Below are 20,435 nucleotides of genomic sequence, written 5' to 3'. Positions count from 1 at the left end.
TGTATACCATTTATATACCCTCATCACACACTGAGAAGTGCACTGTCTTGAGGTTACTGCCACCCTACTTCTGTAAGCTGCTTCTGTCTTCTGCCTTTCCCTGTCGCCTCTCGTGATTTTCTACCAGGAACTATCTTTATCCAATTATCTTTGCTTTCTAGCAGGTATCACCATCTCCTGTTGAACACCACCGCTAATCCTACTCTGATCTTGAGGAGCCCTTATGATAGAATGCCCTCCGGCAAAGCAATCAGTTACTCTCTCCATTTGTTCTTCAGATGTTCTTTCAAAGTGGTTCTAAGGCTGCATATCTTGTTCTCTAATAACTACGGACATGTAGAGGAAACCACCATTTTTAACCCCATGCAAAAATTTTATGATTGCCTTTCTTCCTTTCTCATCATTCTTTTAAGATATGAGTACCTGGGATACTAAGCCAAGAAACAAGTCCAAGTGAAGCCCACCTCGCCCAGCAGCATCTGTCCATTATAATAATAAATGCTTTATGACAAGGTCAAGCTTATCTACCCAAAATTGTAACTTGTTTCTTCTTAGCTTCTTAAGCCAACAGACTCCGATGAGACATAATCTTTCTCTGAATGACAATATTAAACAAGTTTCAGGTTAAGGTTCATGACACGTAAAGCAAGGCGATTGGACATGATGAGCCTAGGGGTTTATGTAAACATGGCTCTCTATAGTCATCTGCTCCTACACTCTTTTGTATTTTGTAATGCCTATATATCACTCACATTAACTTAGTCTTATTTCCTTAAAAATAAAACATTGTTTGAACTTTATGACATTTTTATTTGGGACTATTTCATATTTTGAAGGTCCCAGAAGGACCCCTGCAGCAAAATTATATTCTGCACTTATTGTGTATGTGTATGTTGAAAGAAGTACTCTTTTCAAACACAAGGTAGCATTAGTTACCATTTCTAAGTAGTGAATTCATCTAAAAGTAGAATCATCTCTGGAAATACATCATTTACCATAAAAGAATACCTACTCATCCACAGAAATTTCTTCCAATTAGTATGCTTCTCTTTCATTTCAGAAATGTAATTTTTAGATTTTTAATTAATGAAATGTTAAATAAATAATTATTTCACCAAAATGTGTAATTTCATTCAACTGATTCAAATTAAAATAGGTAAAAGCATAAGCTTATTTTCAGCTATTATTGTGACATTCTTAGGTGCATGTAATAAAGTCAATTCTTCAAACTTTTGTTCTGCTTGCTCTTGATAACATAACATCAAAAAAAGGAGAACGGCTGCAGCCAATATGGAAAACAGTATGGAGGTTCCTCAAAAACTTAAAAATTAAATTACTATATGATTCAGCAATTCTACTACTGAAAGTTTACACAAAGAATATGAACACACTAATTCAAAAAGATATATATACCCCCTATATTTATGGCAGCATTATTTACAATAGCCAAGTATGGAGGCAGCCTAAGTGTCCATCAATAGGTGAATGGATAAAGAAGATGGTATATATATATATATATACACAATGGAATATTATTCAATCATAAAAAAGAATGAAATCTTACCTTTTACGACAACATGGATGGATCTATAATGCCAAATGAAATAAGTCAATCAGAGAAAGACAAATACCATACGATTTTACTCGTATGTGAAATTTAAGAAACAACAAATGAGCAAAGGGAAAAAAGGCAGAGAGACAAACCAAAAAAACAGACTCTTTACTATAGAGAACAAACAGATGGTTACCAGAGGGAAGGTGGATGGCGATGGATGAAATAGGTGAAGGGGATTAAGAGCACACTTACAATGAGCAGAGTAATGTATACTGGATCATATGGTAATTGTTGAATCACTTTATTGTACACCTGAAATTAACACTGTATGTTAACTATACTGGGATTATTTTTTTTAAAAATTAGAGAGGCATGTGGAAGAGTGTAACATTATTGAATATGCTGTGACAAGCAATTAGTTGATTATTTAATTTTTGTTCTCTAATTTTTGTTGATATAAATTGTGTATTTCACATTTTCTGATAGTGTATTTGATTTTCATTAATGTGTGTGCATATACTAACATATCTCAGAATAGTTCTAATTATGGTACAGTTAAAATAAATGAGATGGAGTCAACTTAAGAGTATAGGGTGGGCAGGAATCAGGAATGAGAACTATTTAATGCCTTCAATTAAGGTCTCTCGATCAATGGTCCTAAAAGTTTTTGATTAATGAAAATCTAATTAAAGTTATGTTATCTGTAGAAACACACACACACACACGTTGAATATGTATTTTTAAAGTTGTCACCAACTTTCTATCCATGAAACAAAAAACTCAGTTTTAAATTTAAGAAAAACTTAGAGCATGCCAACTTTGATGGAACAACCAAGCTCCAAGTACTCTGAGGATGATCAGGTTGGCAAACTACCATTTTGATTGAATAAAACAGTAAGAATGACTAGGGATTTATCTACCCAAATAGGCAGCATCTAGGAAACTACTCAAAGGAATTAGTAATAGTAGTAGTATTTATTAACTATGTGTCAGTTGCCATCCAAAGTACTTTATACGTGATAAAAAATTAATCTTCACAACTCCATTGGGAAGATACCATTTTGGTTACCACTTTAAAGAGATGGTGGTGTACAGATGAGGAAACTAAAGCTAAAAAAGTAACTCCCCAAATCATCCAATGTTTAACTGATAGATCCTGGATTTAAATCCAATCAGTCCTATTGCTGATTGAAAGCTTTAACTATCATGATATATTACCCTACTATCTGCTGCCCAATACAAAAAGTCCCAGCAAGAGTAGGTAACATAGGGAAAATGCAGGAGGATAATTGAATAACAGTAGGTTACTCTGTCCTCATGAGAAAGACCTGTAGCTCTGAGAACAGATAGGAGGCTTTATATCAGTCATAAGTGAGGGCAAATTGTCACCTAGGAGACAGGGTTGATAGCTACGTGATTTCGGATATTAGACAGGGAATAAGAGAGATGCTTAATTAGTAGAAGCGGCGTGGATGGAAGACATTAGATTTCAGAACAGAAGAGCAGTTTTGTTAAAAGAAATGACAGAGCAAATAAAATATACACATATTATTACTTCCCTAAGGCGCATAATTTCCTTCTTCCTATAATTAGCCTTGGACTAGTCAACAATCCCAACTTTTAATTCAGGGAGATATACAAGCTGAAAACCACAGTTGCATACTTTTAAGTATAAATATTTGTCAATAAAATATCATATGTGAACTGTGTAAGACTGAATTGTGTAAGACTGATGAATCACAGACCTGTACCTCTGAAACAAATAATACATTATATGTTAAAAAAATAAAATAAAGAAGAAGAAGATAGTAGGAAGGGAAAAATGAAGGGGGGGGAATCGGAGGGGTAGATGAACCATGAGAGACTGTTGAGGGTTCTAGAGGGGAGGGGGTAGGGGGATGGGTTAGCCTGGTGATGGGTATTAAAGAGGGCACATATTGAATGGAGCACTGGGTGTTATATGCAAACAATGAATCATGGAACACTACATCAAAAAAATAAAAAAATCATATGGGCACTATTAACTGAAGTCTTTCTCCTTACTATATAATTGTTCATAGGAGAGAGTCTGTTTCATTCAAATAATTGCTTAAGAGAAACAAATGAAAGAATGACCGATAAATCTAAGAGTAGTGAACTAGGAAACGTTGATTTTCATTTGCCAACTTTGAGAGACAAAGCTAAGTTACTGTTACCTATATATATTCACTTCTTAGATAACAAATTTTCATGTCTAGAATCTGTTAAATATCACAGCTATTTTTTCAATACCCATTGAAAATGTAGAAGGGATGTAGATGTGTAGACACTGTTATTATTTTAGAAGGCAAGGCTCATATTCAAAATATTACTGCCCCTAAGTAATACATGGTATGTACAAGATGGTAAAGTGGCCAGAGACTATATCATAATGGGCAGATAAAATCAATATTTATATATTTTCATGGGTATTCAATGGAAAGAAACAGAAGAAGAAGTTTTGGTGTTGGCAACCAATACAATTTAGAAATTCGTTCCAACTATTTGTAACTTGAAATCATCAGATTTAATTAAAACACTATTCTGAGGGGAAATATAAATATGTCTGTTGGAATGAATAAGTGAAAAAAAGACAGTAGTCATGTGCAAAAAAAATGTCATACCCCACAGTGAACAAAATTAGGGAGTATTAAATGTCAATATTAAAGCTGAAGACAAAGACAGAAATAAATTTTCTTTAATCAAAGAAAAAGGCATAAGTTATTTTCTTATATCTAAATAAATTCAGATGATAGGCTAAAGTCAATTAAATCTAAAACTGAAATAATACAAGAAGGAATAATAACCTTAACCTGAAATAAAGAATTTCCAAATATCCTCCCATATTGACATATCATTTGTTTTTTGTTATAGTTGGAGCTGAAAATTATCTGGCTATGAATGCATTTATTTATTCATTATGTAAAGAAATACATAATGAGATATGTTAAAAGGACTCTACCAGGCACTAGAGATAAAATAATGGAAAAGACTACACCCCATCTGCAAGAAGATTATAGTTTAATAGCACATTTCAAAACCTGTGTTCTACATAGAACTAATTCTGAGAAAAATTAATGACAAATATTTTGAGAATATAGTGTTCCATCATCAAATAAATTTGGAATTATTGCTTTCACTCCCTCTCTTGTATATTTTCTGATATGTCAATTAGCATCTTCTTTAGGAGTTAAGTTTTAAAAAGCAAAAATAAGAATACTCAAAATGATCCTTAAAAGTCCCCTAAATCTTCTAGAGGATACAATATTCATGGCTAAATTTATAGCTCATGTTGGAGGAAAATATATAGTCTAACTCTATTTCATTGTTTTCTTGGTAGAGGATCACATGAAACGTTTGGCTTGAATTTAGAAGCCAAATTGTGTTGAAAATGTGTATCTTTAAACATTAGTTTCATATGCAACATGGCCAGATGCTCTCATGAAAAATGAGTAGCAATTTAAACCAGTTCAGCCAAAAGCAAATTCCTATCTCCTACCTCAATTTTATTTTGGATAAATGGAGAGGATCAGTAGGCAGAATCACCTACAATATTTATGTCTTCTTTTTTCTTATATTTGTTTTTATGGTTGTTGTTTTACTTTCTTGTTTATCTACTTTAAATTGTTGAAATCTTGCAAGTTGCATATTTAATGAGACTTCCCTTTAATGAGAACTATTTCTGCTTGCTTAACATGATGTTTTAAGATTTTACTTGACCATGGAATTCATGTATGTGTGTATAGCACTTATTATTCTTAGAAATGGTGTCCCACAGAACTCAGTTACCTGGATGAACAAAGCCAATGTATTCAATGAGCAACATGAATTTGCTGAAAAATAGTGGGAGAAAAAAGAAAAGCTAGGTTTTATATTTACTCCTAATTATAAATAATTTTAATATTCTTTGTGCTACTTTGAAGTCCACAACTGACTGATACAAATATAGCCAGCTGATTTTGACAGAGGTGTAAAGGCAATTCAATGTAGAAAAAATTATCTTTACCATAAAGGGTGGTAGAAAAATTGGACAATCACTTGAGAAGGTAGAACTTCAACATATACCTTATACAAAAAATTAACTCATAAAGGATCATAAACCTAAATATAAAATGTAGAATTTCTTAATTTTTAGAATAAAACATGGAAGAAAAATCTCTATGAAGTTAGATTTTGCAGTGAATTTTAGATACAACATCAAACATGTGATCCATAAAAGACAAAAAATGATCAAACATTACATTATAAAAATGTAAGACTTTTGTTGTTTAAAATTACTGTTAAGAAAATGAAAAGATAATGCACAGACTGGGAGAAAATATTTACAACTCATATATTCTATAAAAGAGTTTTTTATCCAGAATAAATATAAAAAATAACACTTAAAACTCAACAGCAAGAACACAAATAATATATTTTAAAAAGAAAGTATGAAAAATCTAAAAGATCTTTTACCAAAAATATAGAGATAGTAAAAAAAAATATGAAAAGATACTCAATATTAGGTAAATGTCAGTAGGTAAATCCTAATTAAGACCATAAAGATAAAATCATTAAAAAAATTTTAAAAGTGACAATATGTCCTACTGATGAAGATACAGAGCAATAAAAATTCTCATTCATCAATGGCAGAAATGCAAAATGGTAAAGCCATTTTGGAAACAGTAAGTTATTATAAAATTAAACATGCAGTGATTATATGACCCAGCCACCAAATTCCTTGTATTTACTCAAATGAACTGAAATTTTATGTTCACAAAAAAGCCTGTATGCAAATGGTCCTAACTGCTTTAATTATAATTGTCAAAAACCAGAAACAACCAAGAAATACTTAAAGAAGGTAATGGAAAAACAAACAGTGATACATCCATACCTTGGAATAATACTCAGCAATAAAAAGGAATAATTATTTACTCATGCAAGGACATGAATGAATCTTGAATGCATTTTGGTAAAAGAAAGATGCCGGGTCATTAGCTAATGATTGACTGGTACAGAAAAATGAAAGCCAGGCTTCCACACCATGAGTTGGGACAACTGTGGAAGCAAAATTTTACTCTGGAGCTCTCCTGAGGGATTAATCTGTGGCTAGGACTTTGTCCAAAATCTTGTTCTTGCATGGATTTTACCCCTTCCTTTTCCTGCCTCCTTTTGTTCATTTCTAGATTTGCTCCTGAGAATACTTCTTTAATAAATCATATACATACAAATCCTTGTCTCAGTATCTGCTTCTAAGACAGTGAAATGAACTGAATTTAGAAGCTCTCTCTATAAGTTCTTTACTGTTTTACTTACTGAAATTTAAGTCCACAGAGCATTCATTCCTTGTAGCTTGTAACTATAGTTAACAGTTAAGAGGCTTTATCCAACACATTTAGCATATTTCTTGAAAAAATGTAACTTAAAGATTGTTAGTAAATATAGACAAAATGTAATTTTTACGTTTTAAAACAACTAAATTTGTTTCTTAATTTGATAATTCCAAGTATGTAATTAATGATCCTTCAAACTTGAAAATGGGGAAAGAAATCATAAAGAAGTTTTTGCAATTCTTTAATATGAACTCCTAGATTCCAAAGCAGTAGATATCCTTTCTGATTTTCATGCAGGATAATGAGGTTATAAACAACAATGGAAAATACATAAAACTTAGGCAAGAAGCAGTGAAAATAAGGGTAAATATGCCCAACCTGTCCACTTAGTTTTATTTTCCCTAATATTGCTTTAAATGATCATATATAATTTATATTAATTTATTTTAATACTTATTGGTTTATATTTATCTAAAATACAAAATAATTTGTATATGTAAATTGGTTTGATAAATATTCAGGTAGTTTTAATATGGAATGGAATTGAAGGAGACATAAAATATTTTATTTTTAAAGATTTTACTTATTTACTTGAGAGAGAGAGAGCTCACACAAGCAAGGGGAAGGGGCAGAGGCAAAGAGAGAAGCAGACTCCCCGCTGAGCAGGAGGCCCCACATAGGGCTGGATCCCAGGACCCTGGTATCATGACCTGAGCTGAAGGCAGAGGCTAAACGGACAGAGATACCTAGGCACCCCTAAAATATTTTACACAATGTGATGAAAACGATGACATTTAGTTTATAAGCAAACTAGCAGTAACTACTGTTTGATGGCATAGATTAAGCGATACTAACAAACCTCCGCAAATAATTATTGGTGTGAAATCTAGGCACATTGTTTCTCAACGCGCCACCCTGGGAAAAAATATGAATCTGGTGTTTGAACAGAGACTCTGATTCTGCATGTCTTGTGTGGAGCTGTGGTGTCCGCATTCATATCACGTACTGTGGCTGATTTTTGTGCATTCTACTGGTGAAAATCTAAATACATCTGTGCTGACAACTTAATTCTTCTTCAGTTAAGGCCACCGTCATACCAAGGAAAAGAATCCTTGTGCTTATCGGCGTGAGTTGAGAAAACACTGTTCCTTCCCGGAAGGTCGCCCTGTGGAAGAGGCAGTGGTCACGCGGGTCTCCCCACTGCTTCTGGGGAGCAACCGCGGAGCAGATGAACCGGCCGGAGGCGGCGCTGAGGAGCGCACCAGCCGTTTGCTGCCACACCGCGGAGAGCGGGGTGGGGGTGGGGTGGGGGTGGGGGTGGGGGGAGCGGGAACAAAACCAACCCGGGGCTTGGCCGGCTTTTCCGGAGCCGTCGGGGCAGGTGTCTCGCCCGCGGATTTGGCCGGCGTCCCGCGGACTGGTAGGAACCCTCTGTCTCCGTATTTAAATGTGGATCCACGGTCTCTCGCTCAGGATAGAGATGAGTGTATCTCATCAACGGAGCTAATAAAACCCGGGCCAGATTTGACCTGGCCTTCTTTGCCATCGGTGGATGTTGTATGATGGGGGCTGCATTTGGAGCAATGAACGGTCTACGGCTAGGATTGAAGGAAACCCAGTACATGTCCTGGTCCAAACCAAGAAGCGTAGAGATGCTGAACATGCTGACTAGGCAAGGGGCACTTTGGGCTAATACTCTAGGTTCTCCGGCTTTGCTCTATTTGGTGGCATCACTGAGAAAACACGAGGTGCAGAAGATGACCTTAACACGTAGCAGCTAGAACCACGACAGGCATGTTGTATCAATGTCCAGGTGGTCGTCGAGGGGTTGCACGAGGTGGTCCAGCAGGACTAACGCTTACCAGCCTCTATGCACTATATAATAACTATGCACTATATAATAACACGTGAAAGGCTCCTGACTCCAACAGCGCTCTGAGGATTTTGCCACCTTAGGAGTGGAGGACACTTTAGTAGTCATCCAGATTAATTTATATGTCAGTCTAGAGTTACTCTTTCTTCCTACAATTAGTCTGAAAAATTGGAGATTCCAGTTTGCTGTGGTGAAGATCATGAATGGTTGACCAGGACTGGCATTCCTTCTAGCCGGAGTGGAAGCCAGAACCCTCTGGTGGCTGAGTAATGTGGTTCTCCCCTACCCCCTGAACTGGAAAACGACTTACTCACAGAATTCAGGTCATGATTGTTGCCAGTAAGGTATCCCCACATTTGTTTACTTAATGATCTGAAGCTGTAAGTTGCCTTGTATTCCCAATAAAAGGTGAAAATAGAAGGAAAAAAAAAGAAAAAAGAAAACCTTGTCCCTTAGTACATTTGGAAGAGATCAAATCATGACATTCTTTTCAACCTAAAAATACAGAACCCCAAGTTATTGCAAATTTTGTGTTACTAACACACTCCACTTTCTATTTTATAAAAACTATCTGGTTGTACTGCAATTGGTTTACACTATAGTATCTTATGGCCTTGAACCACAATTACTACTTTTAGAACATAATTTAGCAATATTATTATATTAAAATTCAATATCTTTCCAGGTACAATCGATTTAGTATGCACGATTTAATAATTTATATAATTAGAATAACTTCATTTATGTTGTTAGGAGTGCCATCCAGACACTTCGCTATAATATAGTGTGTTCAAAGTACTGATTTATGACTTCTGAGTGGTTTGTCCAAATTAATGTGAAATTTGCACTGGGTCATTAATTTTTTTCTGTTACTTGGTAACCAAAAAAAAAAATGTTTTAATATTGTACATCATAAATCATTCGCTTTCTAATAATAATAAAAAAAAACCCCTAAACTCTTTGTGGCTCCACATACAGCAGTTGGGATCTTCATGAGGTCTGAGTGTCAGTGGAGAGAGCTGAACAAAAAACAAAGCCAAGGCTAGCCAGGAAAGCAAGCGTGAGTTTTCCAGACAGATTTTTAAGAGGTATTTTGTTTCCCAGAGGAGGAAAAGCGTGTCAGCCGGAAATGGGACGCTTTCAGGGATTAAGACTAAAAAGAAACTAGGCAGAGAACTCCTACAAGAGTGAAAAAGGATAGAGAGTAAATGATTATTAGTAACACAACATAAAGCTCTTTGCTGTTCTATTTTGCTTGGCTCCTCATGCTTCCTATCCAGGAATGTCTCCAACTGGGCTCTATTTACTAAAATAAAACAGTCGTTCAGCGAAATTATGCCAATACCCTGGAGCGGGGGTGGGATCATTATAACTGTATCTGTCCAGTGCAAGGTACTGTGAGGACTACAATTTATGATTTAATCTTTAGAGTAGTCTCCATAGCCTCATGTGAGATAGAATTTTGACAGCTCAAACCCTCTTTCTCAAAATAATCCAAACAATCCAGGAACCAAAGTTTTCCCTATTATTCCCTTTGAGGTGCAATTATCATAAAGTCCAGTTTTAGTCCTTGATTAAAAAGTGAAACTGAAGGGAAAAAAAGTGAATTTGGATTGTACATCTAACAATCAGGAAATAGAGCTGAAGGAGAAGCTCCTGGGTAGCGTGGATCCCACTCATGATATAATGATTAGTCTTATGTGTCAATTTGAAAAGGCAATAGTATTGGTTATTTAATTAAACACTAATCTAAGTGTGGCTGTGAAAGAATTTTGTGGATGTGGTTAATTAACATTTGCAATCAGTTAATTTTAAGTTAAGATTACCCTCAATAACACAGGTGGGCCTCAAACAATCAGTTGAAGGCCTTAAAAGCAAAAAGCTGATTTTTTTTTTTCCAGAGAAGAAATGCTGCCACAACGCAGTATCAAATGCTGGCAGCGTTTCCGATCTCCTGATATGCCCAATAAATTTCAGACTTGCCGACCACCACAATCATGTGAACCAATTTTTTAAATCTCTCTTTTCTTCTCTCTCGGTGCATATATGTGTAAATGTATGAGTATACGTATGTGTGCAACCGAGTACTCAAAACCAGGACTCATATAAGTAGCTACTTGAAATGTCAAATAATTGGGCGCCTGGGTGGCTCAGTTGGTTAAGCGGCTGCCTTCAGCTCAGGTCATGATCCTGGAGTCCCTGGATCGAGTCCCGCATCGGGCTCCCTGCTCGGCGGGGAGTCTGCTTCGTCCTCTGACCCTATCCCCTCTCATGTGTTCTCTCTCTCTCATTCTCTCTCTCTCAAATAAATAAATAAAATCTTTAAAAAAAATAAATAAAATAAAATAAAATGTCAAATAATTATATATGGTAACCAGAAAAAAAGCAGATGTTCAAAAAAATCACTAAACATCTTCTTTCTTACTTCTATAAGTAAACTAAGCACTATAGATACAAATAACAGCAAAACAGATACAACGTGGTCAGAAAACCTAGTGTACTACTCTCCACACACACACACATATGTGTGCGTGTGCTGAGTACGCAGTCGAATGCTTTGTAAAGCTAGACTCTACTTAATGTTAGTGGTCATTGTGAGCTCTCTGAACACACGTTAATGTCACTAAGTATTTTGGTCAATATAAGGAATAGAGTTGAGAAGAATCAACAGCTGACACATTTTGACAGGACTGGAGAGAAGGATAGTATTGAAGAGATGATAAGGGAGCCGTAGCTAAGACACACAAATAGGTTTTCCATGCATCTTTGACAGTAATGAATGGTACATAATATCAGTTCCAGGTAAGGAATGCTCAGTACATTCCAAAGAATGGAGAAGTCAGAGAAGCATGGAAACATTTGGAATTACTAAGTGTCATAAAAGCAAGATGATAGAATAAAGAACACACAGAGTATATTATCATTGAACTGTTTTATTTTCATTTTCAAAAAGCTATTAGCTTTTACCTTTACATTTAAACAACAATCTTAGTCTTGAGAGGCACCTAGTGAAGTCATGTTTTCTCTTATTGTGCCTTCAGATAAGTTTTCACCTAGATAGAATCTCTTTATTTTATTCCGGCTATAAAGAGCAAAAGACATTCACATGTTTCTTTGGTTCCTTCTGTCTGTGTTTAATATTCTCATCTTGTCGAGATTGTATTTCAGTGGTTTTCATAGTGTAGTCAGTGGATTCCTGTGTGTCTCTGAGATACATTCAGGGATCCATAAGGTCAGAACTGTTTTCATCACAATACTAAAACGTTATTGCCTTTTTTTCCATTGGTTGTACTGATGGTGGAAAATGAATTGGTGAGGAAAAAGCATGAATTGAAATTATGTTACTAAACTATAGTAGTCCTTTTATTTTTTACTTCTACACACTCACATGAAAACACGTGTTACTTAGGAATGTCCTGATGAAGCAGTAAAACATTAATTATACTAAATCTCTATCCCTGCCTATGTGCTTTTTAAAATTTTTTGTAATGAAATGGAAAGTACATATAAAGTGTTGCCGTCATGTACTAAAATGTAAGAGTTGTCTTGAGGAAAAGCACCTCTGCAATGGAGTTGCTAGCTGAACTAGCTGCTTCTTTTGTAATGGTAAATCATTCTTACTTGAAAGAATGACCAGCAATCAATGGTTATTCAGACTGGGGTATTTGGCAGACTTTTCTCCCAAAAAACAAAGTAAGCCTCTCATCTTAAGGAAAGCGACTGACAGAATTTATGGCTAATGATAGAATTTGATCTTTTAAGTGTAAGAGTTTGCCACTCTGAGACTTGCTAATACTTAAATTATTTTCTGGTAAAATGTGTAGTATCAACAAAAGTAATTTTCCACATTCCATAGTAAAATGTGACAACATTTGGAAGATATGCATAACAATGAACCTTTGCTTTCCAAATGATCAGTGATGATGTAACAAAATCAACCCAGAGTAAATGATGCAGTGAGAGTGCAAGAAAGACCACAGGATTTATTATAATACTCCCTTGATATGATACATGAGACTCTACTATAACTTGTTGGTATGATATCAAATAAGAAATATTCACACTTATCTGAAAAGGCTATTGATATATTTCTCACTTTTTCAATGATATTCAAGTACCCTGTCAATCTTTTTCCAACAATATAAGTCTTTTTCAACTACATATTTCTTCATTAACTTCAACCAACACAACATAGAGTCACATATTGAATGTAGACAGAGCTATGACAAGCCAGATATCTTCTAAAAGCTAAACAGTAAAGAAATTTGAAAAAAATACAAAACGATTCCAGTGTCTTTACTATTTGTTTCTGTTTTCCAAAATAGTTGTATTATAAAAATATTATTTATGTCACCATATCATAGGTTTATTGTGTCACTTTAAATGAATTAAGAAATATATTTAAAATTATTGTTTTAATATTTAATATGGTTAATATAAGTAGAGAGTACCAAAAACAAAACAAAACAAAAAGAGCTCTTCAAAGCAGTAAAAATTAATTGTATTAAAGCTCCACCACTCTGTATATGTCTTTTCAAAATGCTATGTGATGAAATAGCACCTATAAAACACTTCTAATAGCACCTATAAAACACTTCTGTTATATGCTAAGCAATAATTTTGAGGTTCTAATTGGATCCTGAGACCAATAAGTTTGAAAATATCCCATGACAGATTATTTTTTCAAAGGACATAGATTTGTGCTGGTTTCCATGTTAGTGTCAATATTTATATATAGGAATCCCTTGCTATCCAAATGCTACCTGGTTAAATTTGCATAAATTCCAAAATCCCTTGCTATCTACATTGTTCCTATTTCTTACCTAAAACTCAAAATTCAGATATATTTGGATGACAAAGTCATCTTATCTCTCCATACTCAGTCTTCAAATCCTCTTCAATCCCTTCAAATCTTCTTCTCTTGAACTATCTTCCTCCCATTGCAGCTTTTACATCTATCTTTGGGACTGATCCGTTCCCCATGGCCCTGGCACTCCATGCACACAGACTGAATTTGCTGAACCATTCCAGGTCCTATCTGATGAATTCTTATTTGCATTCCAGTACCTCGGCAATTGGGACAACATTCGACTGCTCCTTTCTTACCACCTCGGCCTTCACATTTATCGCAAATCACATTCTTTTGCAGAGCTAGTTTTCGTGTTGCACCATTATATAAATCTTCTAAGGTTACTGAGAGCAGTACTGAGATATAAAGAACAAAACAGATTGGTGATTAAAAGTAGTTGTGTCACGGGGCACCTGGGTGGCTCAGTCGTTAAGCATCTGCCTTCGGCTCAGGTCATGATCCCAGGGTCCTGGGATCGAGCCCCGCGTCGGTCTCCCTGCTCCTCAGGAAGCCTGCTTCTCCCTCTCCCACTCCCCCTGCATGTGTTCCTTCTCTTGCTGCGTCTCTCTCAGTCAAATAAATAAATAAAATCTTTAAAAAAAAAAAAGTAATTGCGTCTTAAAACATTGCATTGCCTATTATCCTTTCACTACTTTAAGATCATGGTCATCTATAGTCTTGTCTGCCCAGGCACTCAAGTTCTCCAAGAATATTGCTTTGCAATTCAGTTCTATTGGGAGGCCTGTTTGGAATGAGTATCTGTGTTCATCCACAAGGATGACCTCCCTTTGGCATTTTTGATGAGGTTTTGGCAGGCACCTGCCATCAGGTGAATTAGTGAGCCCATCCATTGTTATATCTGGACAAACTTTCCTCAATCGGTTTGATGCCCTTAAACAAAAAAAGCTATTAACTCTAGAGCTGCCAGTTGCAATTTATCACTAAGGGAATTGGAAGTCAAACAAATCAGAGTCAGAAGAGTGAAGCAGATGCTCGCGGAGCAAGAAAAGAAGGAATGAGAAATGGGGGGAAAACCTGTTTCTCCTACTTTTTTTTTCTGGTCTTTTTTCTTAAGAGATTGCCTATGTCTTTTTAAGATCTCCAGTAGAAATCACATTGTCATAACAAATTAACTGCAAAATTATCAGTTGTACCCTCTGATCTGATTGTTACTTCAAAGTACATCTTCTGCTTAGGGATCCTTGCATAGAGATTACATATAAATGTGTGAGGTAAAAATCCTTTTTGTTAGGACCTCAAGTTTCTCTTTCTTCTGGTTTTCTTGTTTTCTGCTTCCATCCCTGACAATTACTTCTCACAGGTTCCTCTTTGTTCATTCTCATTCTCCAAGGTACTGTCCTTGCCTTTGTTTATTTTTAGCATACATAATTTTCCCTATTGCCTTCCGCTGCACCTATGATTTTAATTTCTACTGTGCACTGGCAATTCCCAAATGTGCATGTCTTACTCGGACTTATCTTCTGAGACAGAGATTCATTTTAATTAACTGCTTACTGAAGATATCCTATTGTTGCCATATAAAGTCAGAGACTTTGCAAACTCATCATTGACTTTGACAGTTTCTCCCCAAGACTAGCTCTTTCCCTTCTACCCATTGAGTGGCTTCTCCACCTGCCTATTTACTGAAGAGGAAAACAATTGAAACCCTCCTTGATATTAACAATTTCTCTCTGTAAAACTTCACCTACCCCATACTTTTATTTCCTAACAACTGTTAAATCTGCCTTATAAATATATTCTGGATAACCTTCTCTCCAACTCCACAAATTTTCATTATTTCTCACCTGGACAATCAAAAGGAGACTAGGTGATCTGCCTGAGTTTAGTTTCCTACTTCTCTACTCCAGTTTTTTATATTGCTGCCAAACTGATTCTCCAACCCAATCTGATCCTGTCACCTCCTTGATTATATTTCTCCAGTGGCCCTAACATCACCACTACAGACAGATATTTCAATCTAATGTTGTAGTGTCTTAAATAGCTTTTTATTATTATTCAAGTATAATAGCTTTCTTCATTATTCAAGTATAATCTATTATTCAAGTATAATTCAAAATCTTAAAAAAAAAAAGAAAGAAAAGAACACAGGGGCCAAAACCATGGTAGGAGGTAGTCCACAGTGTAGCTTACGTGCACATCACCGCATCTCACCCTTCCCAGAGGCGAAGTCAGGTTATTGCCAAAAAGTCCAAGTTTGAAACAGCAACCTAAACCAACACCAAGCCATGTTGTTCTATCCAAAGGAAGCCCAAATATCTTCTGCAATAGAACTTCTGTGTAAGTCAGCTCCAGACCCCGGGACAGTTTAGAGTATATAGTATATTCAAGTGTTATGTTAGGTTCAGGTGTATGATATAGTGATTCAACAATTCTATACATTTCTCAGTGTTCCTCAAGATTAATGTCCTCTCACTTCCCTTTCTCTAGTTCATCCATTCCCCCTCACTGACCTCCCCTCTGGCAAGCACAAGTTTGTTCTTTGTATTTGAGTCTGTTTGGGGTTTTTTTGTTTGTCTCTTTTTTTTTTCTTTTGTTCGTTTGTTTTGTTTCTTCAATTCCACATATGAGTGAAATCATATAGTATTTGTCTCTCTTGGCTGACTTATTTCACTTAGTATTAAACCCTGTAGGTCCATCCATGTTATTGCAAATGACAGGATTTCATTTTTTTTTTAATGTTGAGTAATATTCCATTGCAGAAATACCATATCCTGTGGTCTTGATGTTGCAGTCTTCCATCAGAGCAAATCTCCAAAGCTAATTTATCACATGCAGTCCACTGAATTGATCATGAAGAAAGTAAAACAAACAAACAAAAGAACAGCCAGGTGCAGAAAAAGAAAAAGCAAACCATATACAGAAGAGATTATATACCTACTGCACACTCTATAGTATGTATATGCTTACACTGGAAGCTGCATAATATCGTAACTGCTAGAAAATACTGCCTAAATAAGTAACACTGGCCCGAAGTTGTGAGAGTTGTCTTCTTGCTCTGGAATCCGAATTTTGCTAACTGTGACACAAAGCAGCAAACATTGGTGTAATCTGCTTTTGCTGTCAGCCAGACCTTATAACTAATATACCTTATAGACACTGCTGGCTACATATTGCTCCTTCAAGAAGCCTCCAGTTTAGGAAAACAAAAAGCGAAAAACAAAACAAAACAAAACAAAACAAACCCAACACCCTGGCATTCTTAAGATCTGTAAAGAAATCTTAACATATCTCCATACAAGATACTCCCACCACTGAGCTACATTGAAAACTCTGCAAGAGAAGGGAGTGTCCATTACCCTATTCCCGACACATACCACAGCACCTGTCATCATTCAGAAGATCAATGTATCTTGTAGAATAAATAAATGAATACATTAATTGAAACAATACATTCCTGAAGGGTGTGAAATATTTCCAAACCACTTTCTATGGCAACTACACTCTTGATCCTTTGTCACAAATACAAGATACATTGAAACAAAGTGTCTCCAACACCAAATTATCCTTTAGTTTTTTTATTTGTTTGTTTTGTTTTCTGGGAGGGTTTTTTTGGCTTGGATAGCAGCACTATACTTTCTGAGATGATATTAAGTTTCTAGTATTGTGAAAGCAAATTTATCAGATGCAGAACAAGACATTTCAAGAAACTATGGTAATCTAACTATATACAGACATAAAACTTAAGAGAACACAGAGAAAGAACTACAGAAGAAATGAAGCTTAAGAACAGTGGTCCTTAGAGGGTTCTTTTATTGTTTATTTATTTGTTTGCTCATTGTTTGGTTTTAAATCACAGACTTTTAAAATGAGACTTTCACCCAGGAAAACTCTGAGTCATTAGGCCAGTGGTGGAACTCCAGAGTAGGTATTTTTTAAAAATGATAAGATCTGAAGTGCAATGAATTTGGGGCAGTATTACTTTCTAAAAAACATTTTTAACTAAAACAAAAAAATACATTTATAAATTTATTTCCCTTACAAATATTGCATCTCTAAAATTTATCAATTTTCCTATAATGCAGTATCACCTTTAACATGCCACTAGAGAATAAATGGTTATTGCTTTAATCATGCAAGTCCTTATTAGGCTTTGTGATGGTAATGTCAAATACCATTTTTGCCAGGTTATTCCACCAGTTTGCTCTTCTATTGTTGACATATTTCTTCTGCATTCCAAAGGGCTATGATTTCTTCATTGTAACTTGTATGGCCACTCTGGATCCTGCTAAGAAACTCTCTGATTTTTTTTTCCATTTGAATGATCTGGTCTTAGCATCCCATACTATATAATTTTATAACCAACTTAGATCTTACTGAATTATTATTCTGCATCCTTACTTTACTTTTTAGAGCAAAAAAAAAAAAAAAGACTGGCAAAAGATTTTTTAGACATGACTAAAATATCCCAAAGTATCTCAAAGATGAAAACACATTTTCTTTATTGATATCTGTCCCTTATTTTTCCTGGTGAAGCATCTAGGCATTTTCTTCAGGATGAACCATTAAATGTTAAATCCAGAAAACAAAATTTTAAATATTTTTGGAGAACTGTTCATGTAAATTGTAGTTAGGTATTTTAAAAAGAATTTGCAACCTTCTTACTTCAGTGGCACTGTCTACTTACCTTCAAATTGATTGATTTCCCCGAATAAGATAAAATATTTCAGAATATTATGAATTTGCTTGGGATTCACTTTTACATTTTGATGTGAATTTAATTAGTGGAACTGGCCATGATGAATCTGCTATCTTGTGTGCTATTTCTTTTCCCTCTGCAAGGTGAACTTTTCCTCAGCACTTAGCACAATGCAGTGTCTAAGTAGGAAAACTGTCAGGAGCTTCATGACTTAGCATTATTTCAACCTTGTGACTGGAGGTATTCTCATCATATGTCATGTACAAAGTTCTTCCTTTTTTGTTTGTTTCCTTCAGTTGTGAGAATATTAGATCTTTTTCAGGCATTTACTGCCTCCGTTGCTTAATAAGAAAAAAATGCAGAGAGATAATGCTACATATGATTCCTCAATATATTTGTAAGTCTTCAGCCCATCTCCAATGCAAAAACTCTAGACATGTTGAGCTAATTCATTTACTCCCATATCAGCTTGAAAATACCTTTTTATTCATCTGACATAGGCCTACGTTCAACATAGGCCTTCTCTTCCTGCCCACACCTCATTCTTGCTGATCAAAAGAGGTAAGCAAAGATCCATTCAAACAAATAGTTTCTTCCTTGGGTCTGGGAGAACAGACTAACATTTCATTTACTATGCCTTTTTGTAAGCATTGCATATGTATTTAAATATTTTCTCCATGAATAAATCTAATTCCTTTGCCCCCTAGAATACTATCTACTAACTCAACCCTATAGTCCTGGATTCATCCCCACATCCTCAGTTCTCCAGAAAGTGATCAAGTAGAAGAGGCATTAAAATGAAATCTTAAACCTTAAATTAATGTATGTCATAAGAAGTTTATACCTGCTATTCCATCGGTTGTAGGAAAAGGCAATTAGCTGAATCCTAACCTCTAATCTAGGAATGAAGGGACCAAAGTGATTGCCGTATCTGTCATGTTGCCTCCTCCATTTTTGGGTGAGTCCTATTTCCTAAGACAAACCTTAATAAAATAATACACCAAAGTGAAAATAATTTCAACATGTAAATTACCATGACTGCAAAACATAACAATCTGGAACCTGTACAGAGACATTTGAGCTGTCCAGATGAGATCGGTATGTGTTCAATAATGTGTATATTTGAGTCCTGGGACCAAGACTGAATATAATAGAGGTAGTTTGGTTCCTTAAATATTTCCTTCTAATACTTCTACCATTTGCCATTTTCATCAGTCTGTGAAATTGCCCTAGGTGAAAAACATTCTTCCTGTACAATCAGTTTTTCCTCTGAGTTAAGGAACTCATTCTTTATATAAATCATTCCTGGCTCCTAATTACGGATCCAAACATGTGAAGCACTTCTATTCTCCCAGTAATGACAGATATTTTTTTTTTAAGATTTTATTTATTTATTTGACAGAGAGAGACACAGCAAGAGAGGGAACACAAGCAGGAGGAGTGGGAGAGGGAGAAGCACGCTTCCCGCGGAGCAGGGAGCCCGATATGGGGCTCGATCCCAGGACCCCGGGATCATGACCTGAGCCGAAGGCAGATGCTTAATGACTGAGCCACCCAGGCGCCCCAATGACAGATATTTTATCCAGTATTACCTGCATTTAAATGCCATTATAGTATAATGTTCTCTAATGGTCTGTAACAGTGACTCCAAACAAGGGCTCCATTCATTTTAAAAAGAAATCACAGGGCGCCTGGGTGGCTCAGTCGGTTAAGCAACTGCCTTCGGCTCAGGTCATGATCCTTGAGTCCCGGGATCGAGTCCCGCATCGGGCTCCCTGCTCGGCGGGGAGCCTGCTTCTCCCTCTGACCCTCCCCTCTCTCGTACTCTCTCTCATTCTCGCGCTCTCAAATAAATAAATAAATCTTAAAAAAAAAAAAGAAAAGAAATCACAATCTATGTAATAATAAAAACTTCACATATTCATGTAATTTATTATCACTCTACATAGTAACATCTCGTACACAGAGTAATTTATTTTGGGCCAAAAACTTAGCATTCAAGACCCTGAACTGTTTAGCTATGTTTGTGGAGTTTTGCTCCAAGCAAATAGTCCTTGCATGTAAATGGCTCTGAGGCATGACTTCCTAAGTGGTGTGTCTAGTTAAGCTAAGATCTACATCTTCAAGCATTTTGCTTATTCCCCATAAACACCGTTTGGGATTTTCTTTTA

General features: G+C 35.6%; 1 pseudogene; it reads left to right on the top strand.

Moving 5' to 3' along the window:
• The first annotated feature begins 6,198 nt into the window (after positions 1–6,198).
• On the top strand, positions 6,199–8,969 carry LOC123858564 (mitochondrial import inner membrane translocase subunit Tim23-like; annotated as a pseudogene).
• The last annotated feature ends 11,466 nt before the right edge of the window (positions 8,970–20,435 follow it).

Source organism: Mirounga angustirostris, unplaced genomic scaffold, assembly GCF_029215605.1.
Source record: "Mirounga angustirostris isolate CCGP_5_RB_7025 unplaced genomic scaffold, mMirAng1.0.hap1 SCAF_4, whole genome shotgun sequence".
In the NCBI taxonomy this organism is placed as follows: Eukaryota; Metazoa; Chordata; class Mammalia; order Carnivora; family Phocidae; genus Mirounga; species Mirounga angustirostris.
The sequence above is the reverse complement of the archived record's forward strand: the minus strand, read 5'-3'. Positions and strand labels throughout refer to the sequence as shown.